Consider the following 12,631-nt stretch of genomic DNA (forward strand, 5'->3'; position numbering starts at 1 on the left):
AATTTGTTTACCATTTGCCATCAGTGACCTAGAGAAGTAGAGAGCTTATTTAAGTTCGCAGCTGGATAAGATAGAAGTTCTTTCTAGCAATAAAAAAAAAAAAAATCTCAAAAAAGAAGAGAAGGAATACAACAGAATTAGAATTCCACATATCTTTGATTAATTGGGAACAAAAGTAGTGGGAAAAATCAAGATCAATAGAACTAAGAGCAGTAGAGTATTTGGGGAAAATGTGAATATAAGGAGAGAGAATGAAAAATTATGGCAATCGCTTGACCTTTTGATGTCTGCTTCCGTAATTCCAGTTCACAGTGGATGTGCGCAGGCGCACGCACACACAAGGTACACCAAAAAGAAATGGAATTCAGATGGCAAAAATTGTGGTGGGTGTCTAGTATTTTATATAGAAACCTTCCTCTAGTCAGTCTCAGAAACTTCTAGTAAAAGAATACTTTCCTTAAGTAATGTTGTTCTTTTCATCGTGTGGGGGGAGTGGGGGGTGCACTTAAGGCTGGCTATATGCTTTATGAAGTTGTACAGCCCCCGGAGGAAAACAAAAGTATGAGAAGTGAAGAAGGACATTGTTGTTTTTTTTTTTTTCTTTTTAAAAAGACATACTTAAAACATTAAGTGATCAGGCCAATATTATGCAGGGAGTAAGGTGCACAACAATGTGTTAAAAATAAAATTAGAAACTTGTTTAATGAGATGTTAATGCTTCTCACCTGGACAATTCTGCCTTCTCTATTCAGCCTGGCTCTAAGACAAATCTTTGAAAATAATGCAGAATGTTTGAAAATGATCAACCTTAAGCCCTGAAAGAGAATAAATGGTAGAGAAAATGGATCACATCATGCTGAAAAATTTTCTCTCTGAACTTGCAAATGTTAAAAAATGAAGAGCAAGCATTTCATTGTCTATTGGCCTAACTTCTTTTTCCTAAAAATTTCCACAAAGATTTTAGATGAAATATTCCTGTAAAATTATATGTAGTATAAATTGAGACTGTGGCAATATCCTGCAGTTCCGATGGAAAGGGCAAACAGTAACATCTTTTATTCTTAAAAAATCAATTTTTCTTATGGGTGGGATTTTGCTATTTGAAGGGGAGGCGCAAAAGGGCAGTAATTATTTATCTCTATCACTCCCTGTCATGAACTAAGTGTGTAACTTTTCTTTAAAACAGCATTTTCTTTGCTCCTTCATCCAACACCAAGATAGACACTGTAAAACGTGCAGGAGTTCAAGTAAACAATGCAGAATTGATTGAGTCATTGTACTGAATCACTAGAAAGGAAGAGTTTATATTTTTACACAGTTTCCATTGATTAGTCTACTTAAAAATTTACCCACTTAGTTTGGAGGTACCACATGCAATCTGTGATGAAAGATTTGTCTCTGACCTCTCAAATATGCTCATTTAAACATAGATCTTATGTAGTGCTCTGTGCATGTGTGTGTCTGTCTCTCTGCGCATGTGTATGGAGATTCATACAGATCTTCCTCCACTTACCATAGGGCCGTGTCCTGATAAATCTATCACAAGTTGAAAGTACAGTAAGTGGAAAATGCGGTTAATACACTAATCTACCGAACATCATAGCTGAGCCTAGCCTACCTTAAATGTGCTCGGAACACTTACTTTAGCCTATAATTGGGCAAAAGCATCTAACACAGGCCTATTTCATAATAAAATGTTGAATATTCCATATAATGTATTCAATTCTGCACTGAAAATGAAAAACAGAATGATTGTCTGGGTACAGAATGGTTGTAAGTGTATCAGTTGTTTGCCGTGGTGATCCCGTGGCCGACTGGGAGCGGCGGCTGCTGCTCAGCATCAAGAGGGAGAATCGTGTACATGTCACCAGCCCTGGAAAAGATCCAAATTCAAAATCTGAAGTACAGTTTCCATTGAATGTGTGTTGCTTTCCCATGGTAAAGTCGAAAAATCTTAAGTCAAACTATTATAAGTCTGAGATTAGTTGGTGTATGTGAAAGGCAGGGATATTCCTCCACTTCAGCAAAGAATTTTGCTTTCTTTCAGATAATTAGTCGATCTCTGGCTCCAAATCTTTGGTTGGGAGTCCAGAATTTAAACTTAAAGAGTCTTGGCTTTAAGTAGGAACTTAACTTACGTTTTGGTATTTTATGTCATAGTTCCACAGAAGAAATTAAGTGGTTTAAGACAACTGCAATTAATGAAAATTTATTAATTTTCACTGATGATTTCATGACAAATTTTAAGAAGGCAACAATGAAAATGTGCAAATATTGGGATTTTCCTGAAACTTCTTTAATGTTTTTTAGTGAAGGATTTACAAAAGATAAATGTTCTGAAGTATTTTTTAAAAGCGTAAAATGCCATATCACATCACAATAATTTTCTAAGTATCTTATCAAAATAAACACAAATTGTCACACCTGCTAAAAATATGATCTATTTCTTTTCTTTCTAAAAGCAATCATTCCTGAAATCAGCTTTGAATATTAAATATATTGCATCTCTTACTGGATTTAGTTGATACCTCTGCCACCATTGATTTTCCCAGGTGCTTGTTAAATCAATTTCTAGCTCTACAAATAGCAACAATTTGTGGTAAAGTTATGTCAGATTACAGCAAATAAAATTATACTTTTAAAACAATTTATCTCACTCTAGTTTCAAAGTGAGCTCCTTTACCCATTGCATTAGGCTGCCATAACAAAGTACCCAAAAATAGTACAGCAGAAATTTATTGTCTCACTGTCCTGGAGGCTCGAAGTCTGAGATCAAGGCGTCAGCAGGGTTAGCTCCTTCTGAGGACTGTGAAGGAAGGATGTGTCCCAGGCCCCTTTCTTGATGGCCATCTTCCTTCTATGTCTCTTCTCCCTATAGGTGTGTCTGATTCCAGATTTCCCCTGTTTATACTGATACCATTCATATTGGATTGGGGGCTACCCTGATGACATCATTTTAACTGGATTACCCATCCAAATAAGACCGTATGTCCAAACAAGATCTCACTGAGGTACTGGGATTCAGGACTTCAACATATGGATTTGGCAGAGGGGGAACAGAACTCAGTGCATGACATTATTATAAAGCTTTTCTTAGTGCAGAAGTTTCTTTATGTGAAAAAAGTATCACCTGAGTAAAGAAAAAACATCAGAACATGTCTCTGTGAGTGTGAGCAACTTGGGGAAGATGAAAGCACTGGGTCTGGGCATAGACAAGCCCACCATCCAAACAGTCACTCAAGTTTGTCCTAGAGGACAGACTTTTTTAATTTAAAAAAAAAAATTTAAATAAAATAATAGAATAAAAACCTATATCAGTTAGAACTTTTTTGGTTGCTAGTGACAGAAAGCCTGACCCAAGTTTGGTTTAAACAAAAAGGAAATGTATTGACTCCTGAAACTGAAGTCTATAGGTAGGAGTTGTTTGGGGTATGTTTGGGCTGGGGCAATGTCATCAGGATAACATTTTTCTACATTATTCAGCTCTGCCTTTATCTTGTTGGCTTCATCCTTTCAGATTTAAGTCCTGCAGGAAGAAATTTTACACAATCATCTGCAAAATTCTCTTTGTATCTTACCATCTCGGATTGGATCATGTGCTCGTGCTAAGCATGGTGGCTCGGGAAAGGCAAAGCTCTGAGTTAAGCCTGGACTCTCAAACCACACACCTAGAATCAGTGGTAGAGTAAATTCTAAGTGGGTAGACTAAAAATGGGAGAAAAGTTGATCCTTAAACAAACATCAACATATGTTACCAGAGGTGGGGTAATTGGATATGTGATGCCAAAATCAACAAATATTCACTACAGAGGCCCAAGTGACAAACCCAGAAGTCAACAGGTCAACTTGGAAATAGTATTTCCTTACCTATATAAGACCTCCCTCGACTGGACAAATATTAACAATGAGTTTGAAGGCCCCATCTCAGAATTCTCATATAATGCTGAATTTATCCATAAAATGTATATCAGCTGTATATCAGTTTTGCACACAAAGACCCATGTCCATCAAACTTTTGCAGAACCTGTCAAATTACTGAAGACAATGGCTTTGACTTATTGATAATAATCAATGTGACTCAAGAATGCAGAGGACTATATAGATAACAGCCAAAACAGAATGAGCTTAAGTAAAACTAAGGGGCCTCTTTTTCTTTTCGTCTCTGGAGTAGTAGCATATCCAACTTCTACACCCACTGAAGAAAAATCAATATTTTATCTCTCAATAGACTGTGAAAAAGGAAACTTTAAAATTTTTATTTGAAGGCTTAAATTATTGAATCTAACTATCTCCTCTCAGTTCATTAAGACCATGTCACAGGTAAGTGGAAATATTTCTGGGTCCACATTTTTTTAGACCAACTAAATGGGTGTAATGAATTATTGGTTGCAGGTCTTTCATTTTAACTTTTAATGTTCATATACTTACTGAGTCATATTTAAGGCCTATGGAACATAATCAAGAGAATATACGTGTGAAGTAATTTTTTAATTAGAGATGAACTACTTTTGTTCTAGTAGATTTTGTGAAATTAGTCCTTAGTATTACACAGTTTTTCACTTTAAGATCAAGGTAGATCCTCTGAAATTGTCACCATACTTGAATTTGTTTGTCTTTTTTTTTTTTTTTTTTTTTTTTTCCGCTCAGAGATGGAAGCAAGCTGTGAGCTTAAAAAGAATGGCCAAGTTGATCATTTTTAAGAAAGAAGTTTAGTCTTCATTACATATGAACATGTATCATTGAAAATTACATTTGTTTTCTTCTCTCCTTTCTGTATGGGGAAAGGGTCTCCCCTTGCACACCTCTTTCCCTCCCTTTCCTCTCTTTATCTATCAAAGGAGTTTGAAGGAAAGGAGAAAGGATCAGGCCAGGCTGAGGACCACTTTGGACCCTACTTAACGCGAAATGAGTTTCATTGTCAAGTTCCTTACAGTGCACACCGAAGAGCCAGCTGTAAGTGGTTAGGGAGTGGCAGCAAGTTTAAATGTGTTACTGATCATTTCGGTACCTCATCAACAACTCAGCACTTTTATTCTTGGTAACCATGACTCATCCTCTTCATCCATTCATCATTTCAATTAACTTTTTCTGTTATGGTTATTTTCATGAGAAAATTGATCCCAAAAAGTTGTTGGATTGTGGACATCAGTCAGAGACCCAGCTTCCACCTACTGCTCTCCATCACCATATCCTGCAGGTTTTTACCCTGATCTTTGACTTCAGTGGGAGGACTGGAGCATGAGTATTGTGCTGCTGAAAATCTAAGTCCAACTCTGACAAAGCTTTGTTTATAGTGTATCTTAATTTTGAGTACTATATCCTGAAATCTTTTTAACACCACACAAATGTCAGAAATAGGTATTCATTAACCATATATACATATAGATTTTAACCCTATCATCTTTTACCCATGAGGTCAGCTACTCCATCGTATTCCTAAAAGCCAAGCCTGCAAGTGCTTAGACCATAGGTTGTATTCATCAACACTTGTTCAACAAACAGATACAAGAAAGAATGGATGTTGCCAAGTATATGTCAAATATAATAAGGAAATATGTCACTATCTATAACATTGAATCCTTTCTAGATAGGATGAATTATGTTACAGAAGGCCATTGCTCAATTGAACACTTTGATGAATGTCTAAATGGGAGTTTGGAACTATAAGCCAGAAAATGTGTAATCATTTTCCAAAATATTGGGGGATCCTTGAAGTGAAGAAGAGGTAACCTGGAGGGAGGTGCTTGGTAAAGAGGGAGAGAGAGAACCCTGCATAATATTAACACCCTGAGGGACTTGGTGAACAAGAATCACTAAACTGGAGTTTCATCATGGTTTGCCTTCCCACAAAATATTCAGTAAATTTTACATTTTCCCCTAATCTGTGGATACTCTTTTGGGGTACTTGAGAAGTCTTCAGTTTTCTTGCCTTGCTAGACACTCTGCTAGGTGAAGACAGCTCACAGGAAAAGAGGATTATGAAAGTATAAATCTTCAGGTGGAAATTCTTCAGAAATCATGGAAAGATTGAGGGCTTACATAAGTCATTGGTGAACTGAGGGCACAGTTCAATTCTGTCTAGATCAGACAATGCAGGGAGACCTAGATGTCCTCCAGGTTCCATGCTGCTCACTGAGAGTGGAAGAATGGAACGCCTCAGAGAGCTAGGACCAAGATGCTCTTTGAATATCTTTTCCACTGTACAGCTTTCAGCTGCCCACAAACTATCACCTGCTTACCATCAAATGGGTCTAAGACACTTTTCTTCTGACTAAGCTCCTAATAACTTATCAGTATTTATGATTATTAAGGGACCTAATATTTATTAAGGTCATGCAATGTGACAGTCATAGTGCTAAGACTTAACAAGTGTTATCTCATTTATGGGTATTTATCTATAATGTTCCTCATGACATAAGAAATATTATGCCTGGGACAGTGTAATTGATGTATAAATACTCTTTCAATGAATGAATTAATAGTAATAGCTGGTATTTACTCAACCCTTAGTGTATGCCAGACACTGTTCTAAGCTCTTTCTGTTAACTAACTCAGTGAATCCTTAATACTATTAGATAGTATAGATAATTCTATTATTCCTACTTTTATGGCTCAGAGAAGTTAAAGATTTGCCTAGAACCATGCAGTCTGGCTCCAAATTCTACACTCTTAACCACACAGTCTTCCAAATGAATGATCTCAGGAAAATTTAAGAAAGTTAAGTAACTTATCCAAGTTCACCTATCAAGTAAGAGCAGACACAGAACTCAAACTCAGGCTTGGCTGTCTTCAAAATCCACGTTCCTAGATGTTACATGCAAAAGAGACCAAAAGCATTAATTGACTCATAACAAAGTAGGTTCCCAAAGATCAGAGTCCATATCTTCTTCAAATACCTCATACATCTTGGAGTGTCCAGATAAAACTTGACAGCCTAGAAGAGGTGCCAACTGGGAAGCCAAAAGAAGGAGGAATCAGAAGTACCAGTAAAAGAAGTCAAAGACAACCATTAAAGGGAGCACTATTTTTTATTGAACAGTCATTATGGCACCATATTAGGGCTCGTTTCATGGGCATACAATCAGTGCAGTCACATGGGGGCTCCGTGCTCAGAAAAGCCTTGCACTTGAATTAATACTTGGCAGCCTCTGTCTTGAAGTGACAATCTAAGGAAAATAAGGCTTAGGGAAGTTAAAATACTTGGTTAAGGTCATCCACCAATTGAGATCATTTGAATTTGCCTTTTGTAAGTGAAATCTTATGGGGAAATGGAGCATGCACAGGGACTTGGAGTGTCACTCAAGAGTGGCCCACCTCCTATTACCTCTCCTCCTGCCCACCAACCCAGGATGGGTTCTTGGTCACCTAGGCTCTGTCCAGATTCGTATCCCCTGATCTACCTGTGACTACTAACATCCTAACCTTGAGGGAGAGAAGGCTCAAAATCTGTTGTCACTTGCCCTTTCGTCTCAGGAGGGCCTGGGTGCAGGTGCAGAGAGGGTTGGTGTTGGGCACACACCCCATGATATCCTACAGCAGGTCAGGGCAGTGGCTCAGCCTACCCAGACTGGCAGCAGCACACAATATTTAGTGGGCAACTTGGCATGGGGCCTTTTACCCAGTCCCAAGCCAGCTACCAAGCACATCCCAGAACAGAGGTTGTGATCCACAGGGGGTCATCTGCCCACCATATATTGGGACATGGGCCTGTGGGAAGGAGAAGATGACTCCCCTGACCCCGTTAGAAGCCCAGCATTTTTGTTTTGCCCCGGGTAACACAAATTACATAAACATCCCTCGACCAGATCAACATAGACTTCTAACTACACAGTTGGAAACTGACTTGTCAACTCCATTATCACCTAGCTTAGCACTAAAAAGATAGAAGAGTAGAAAAATCAATTCATAATTAGATCTATAAATTAAAAGAAAGCACCTAGAATTCCATTATTTTACAACAGCCATATTTCCATGGTAATACTTATTCTTGCTAGTTGATATTTGCATGGAAATTTATTTTTACCCATATTCAAAGTTCTTCAGAATGATCACTTGACTAGCAGTCATGAAAAAATTGTTCTAGTCCCAACAGTGCCACTAACTTGCTATGTGAGACTGAAGAAGTCTGTTACTCCTCTGGCTTTCAGATTCTTTGGCTATAAAATGAAATAGATGGGTTACAATCTCTGAGTTACTCCCAACTCTAAGGTCTATGATTTTGATTCCTGCATTTTCACTCTTCAGAAAAGTCATCTACTCATACAATTTCAACAACCACCCACAGGTATGTCTCAGAAATTATAGTAATAATTATAATTGTTGACACTTACTAAGATTAGTGCTTTATATGCATTATTTCTTTAAACCCTCAAGATTTTTTTAAGAAAAAAATTGGCTACAGGTGAACTTATTTCTGGATAAACAGATACTCAAGTTTTTAATTTTTTCCTTAAGTTAGTTTTGATAAATGAGACTTGTTTAGGATGTAATCAATTTTGCTAAATTTTCGAACCTTTGCCATCACATTGTTTGCAATATTTTCTTATGTGTTTACATCCACAGCACATGTAGTGCTGTCTTCTTTCCGTTTCTGTGGTTGATTGTTTATACCCCTTCTTTTCTTTTATTAATAGGTCTAGCTGGCAGTTTGCCAGTTTTCTTTTACTGACTACTTTATGATTGTTCTCTATGTCTTCATTTTTCTTAACAAAGCTAAGAGAGTAGTTGGAAATGAAGAGCTAATGTCAGGGAGGTAACAGTGGGAGGCAGGAGGGAAATCCTACAGCCGAAGTGAAATAGGAAGATATCGCATGATTTTGAGCAGAGGTGAGATATGATTTGACATATGGTTTAAAGGATTTTTTTGTTAAAAACACTAGAAGTAAGACAGTGTAAAAACAAGAAGATCAGTCAGGAGTCTGTATCAATCCAATCAAGGGATGATGATCTCTTGCATCAGGATAACAGCAGTAGAAGTGATGAAAAGAAAATAGATTTCGGACATATTTTACAGGTAGGGCCAACATAATTTAAAGAAGTATTGGCTGTGGAATATGAAAGTCAGAGAAGAGTCAAGGATGACACCCAGATTTAAGGCCTGAGCAACTGAAACATGGAGTTGTCATCACCCAAGGTAGTTCATTTTGCTGTTCGTGTCTTTCTTTGACAGTGTGAGGGGTTTCAGAAGTTTTGTTTTGAACACATTGATTTTGAAATGTCTGCTAGACTTCTAAGTGGAAGTGCTGAATAGCCAACTGAAGAGAGATTGAGCTGAATATGTAAATGTGGGACTCATTAACATACAGACAATATTTAAAACCTTAAAGTCAGATGACAGCACAGGTTCCTGAGGGAGTGAATGTACAGAGAGAAGAGAAATAAGGATAGAGTTTCAGGGCTGTAACTCTGAAATGCAAGAAAGAAGAGGAGGAACCGGTGAAGACAGAGAAGGAGGGACCAGCGAAGTAGAAGGGCAATCAAGTGATGTGATGTCCTGGAAGCCAAAGCCAGATACAGATTAAAGAGAAGGGAATAATCAACTGTGTAAATGTTCCTGATGGTCAAGGAAGACGAAGACTAAGAACTGACCTTTTGATTTAGCAAAATGAAGGTCTTGGTTAGTGAGGTGGAGTGGAATGAAAGCCTGATTAATTAGAGTGGGTTACGAAAGAGAGGGAGAAATGGAATTGAAGACAGGGAGTATAGACAACTCCTTCAAAGAGCTTTGTTGCTAAGGGGGCAAAGAAAAGGTGGTCGATGGGAGAACTGGGTCGGTAAATGTTTGTTGTTGTTGTTGTTTAAGCTGGGAGAAATAACAGCATATTTGTATGCTGGGGAGCATAATTCAGTAGAGTGTAAATCTGATGTTGTAAGAAGCGGAGAGGAGATCTTGCTGGAGCGAGATCTCACTGTGTAAGTGAGAAGGGACAGCATCTGCTGCCCAAGTGGAGGAGGGATGGGCTTTCAGTCGGAACATGGATGGTTCATCAAGGTGGGAAGGCAGAGTACAGGACTATAATGCTGGTGAGCAGACATGATGTTGGAAATCTGCAGAAGCTCTCTTCTGATTGCTCTGAACGTCTCATTGAAAAAAAAAAAAAGATCATCTGCTCAGACTGAAGATGGGGGAAGAGGGAATTTTGAAAAGAAAGAAAGGCATGAAATAGTCACCTAGGCAAGTGGGTGAGTGAATGGACTACAGAAGTTACATTTGCTTGGCAGCATTAAATTCAAAGTGATACCATCCAATGCGCTTGTGTGTTTTATGTTTTGCATCAGCCATGTTGAATGAAACAAGTACAAGCGGAGAGAAGCAGAGACTTGAATTTATCTATAGTTTCATCCAGCCAACTGACTACAGTGAAGCCCAAGAAAAACAAAACTGTCAAGGGAATATACGAGTGATTTATATCAATTGCCCGTGGAATTCAAGTGATCAAGGAGGAGAATGATGGTATCGTGGGAATGAAGGACATTGAAATGCTGGTAGGATCAATGGAGTGGAGGTCACAGCAGGATAGAAGAATTGTACATTTTGATCTGAAAATTCCTGAATGACTTGCCAAGTTGTTTATGCTGTAAGAATTTCTTTAAAATTTATCCAGCATTTTTAGTTGAGCAGTTGCTCCAAATGATCCTAGCCAATCTATTACCAGAAGTAGAACCTCCTATTAGCTTTTAAACTTGTATTTATTTATGTATGTGTTTATGTATTTCCTTCCCTTGAACATCCATCCAAACACAATAGCCTGCTGACTTCACTCTACTGTTCCTCTCCCTGCCACCACCCAACACAGGTATTTAGCAACTCATATCTAGATTATTGCCACAGCCTCTTAATTAGTTTCTTTTTAAATCAATTTTATAGCTATTAGAACAAGGGTTTTTTTCCCCTCAGATGTTATTTTGCTTTTTGCTTAGCAAGTAGATAACCAAACAGCAAAGAATTAAATTATTTTCTATCTTCAATCTTCAAAATTCAGGGTGGTACATAATTATTTTTAAGTATGAAAGTGTCCCCCATAGGCATTCTAATGTCTTTAATGTTTTGCAGTGTGTGTTTTCTTGCAAAAATGTGCATCATTTGGTGTTTTTTTTAAACTATTTTTACTCAGAACTTTGATTTTAAGATTCATCTAGGTTACTGAGTATAGATCGAGTCCATTGTTTCACAGTCACTTAGTAATTCATGGTGAGCAACTATCACATTTTATGTAAGTTTCCAAAAGATAGACACCCCACTTGCCTCCTAATCCCCACCACTATAAATAATACTACACCATATGATCATTTCTTTAGCATACATACTATACCCAGAAATAGAATTACTGGGTCATAAATGTAGATATAATCCTATCTGGAGAGATGGCTTTCAGAATGGCCCATTCCAGTTTACCTCCCACCAGAAGGTATGAGGGTTTCATATCCCTGACCATATGTGGTATCATCCAGGTTTCCAACTTAATCAATACCAAATGATATTGCTTTGTTGTTTTAATTTGGATTTTTTCTGATTATAAATTAATTGAAAATCTCAAAATATTTATTGGACATCAGGATTTTCAATTTTATACATTGTTCATATTCTTTATCTATTTTTCTGGGGGTTTTTTTTTGGCTAATTCACTAGAATTTCTTATACAAGAATATTTATCTTTTTAAATATATTAATATCTAGAACATATGGATTATCATATTCTATTAGCTCTTAACTTTGTCCACAGTATCATTAATTAATCAAAAATTATTAACTTTGATATAACCAAATTCATCAGTATTTGCCTTAAACTTAGTTCTTTTGTGGTTTTGAGAAATTATTCTCCATCTCTAGATCACAGGTATTTTCCTATACATTTTTCTGTTAACTATATAGTTTTACCTTTCACATCTTGGGTCTACTTTAAATACTTTATTAGTTAGCAATCCAGTTTATTTTTCTGCATATAGTAAACAAGTTTTCCCCACAACACTTTCCAAATTCTTTTCGTCTCAATCTGAGATGACACTTTTATTATAAATTAAATATATATGCACATTCCTACATGAGTCTGTGCTTTCTAATCCATCCAATTGGTCAATTTTTGATGCTGTTTTTCTCTTCAGGCCAATTTTCAATATTTGATTGAGTAAGCAAGACTCATGCTCACACACACTCTTTATTTTTCTTAAGTCTGACTTGACTATTTGTGAACAATGATTCTTCCTGGTACATGGAAAATATAACTGCTACTTTGATTGGAATGAAATTTACAGATTAATTTAAATGTATAGATTAATTCAGGAAATGTGTGGTATTTTCACAACATCAAGTCGTCCCAACCAGAAGCATGAAATGTCTGCTTACAAAGATTATCACTTATGCCCTTTATTACAGTCTTAAAGTTTTCCACGAAAATAACTGTGTTCTTGATTAAGTTAATTTAGATCCCTTTTAGTTCTTGTTGCTACTTTGAATTATATTTTCTAGTTGATTACATGTTGTCTCTCCAACAGCATCTCACTCGGTTTTCTTAAGAAACAGACACTAACAGGTGTCTCAACTCCAGGACAGCTGATTTGAATACAGTAGAATGTTGCTCTGGCAGAATAGCTCAGCCTGGAAAATATGACAGATTAACAGATCAACAAACTG

Source organism: Camelus bactrianus, chromosome 2 (assembly GCF_048773025.1).
Source record: "Camelus bactrianus isolate YW-2024 breed Bactrian camel chromosome 2, ASM4877302v1, whole genome shotgun sequence".
In the NCBI taxonomy this organism is placed as follows: domain Eukaryota; kingdom Metazoa; phylum Chordata; class Mammalia; order Artiodactyla; family Camelidae; genus Camelus; species Camelus bactrianus.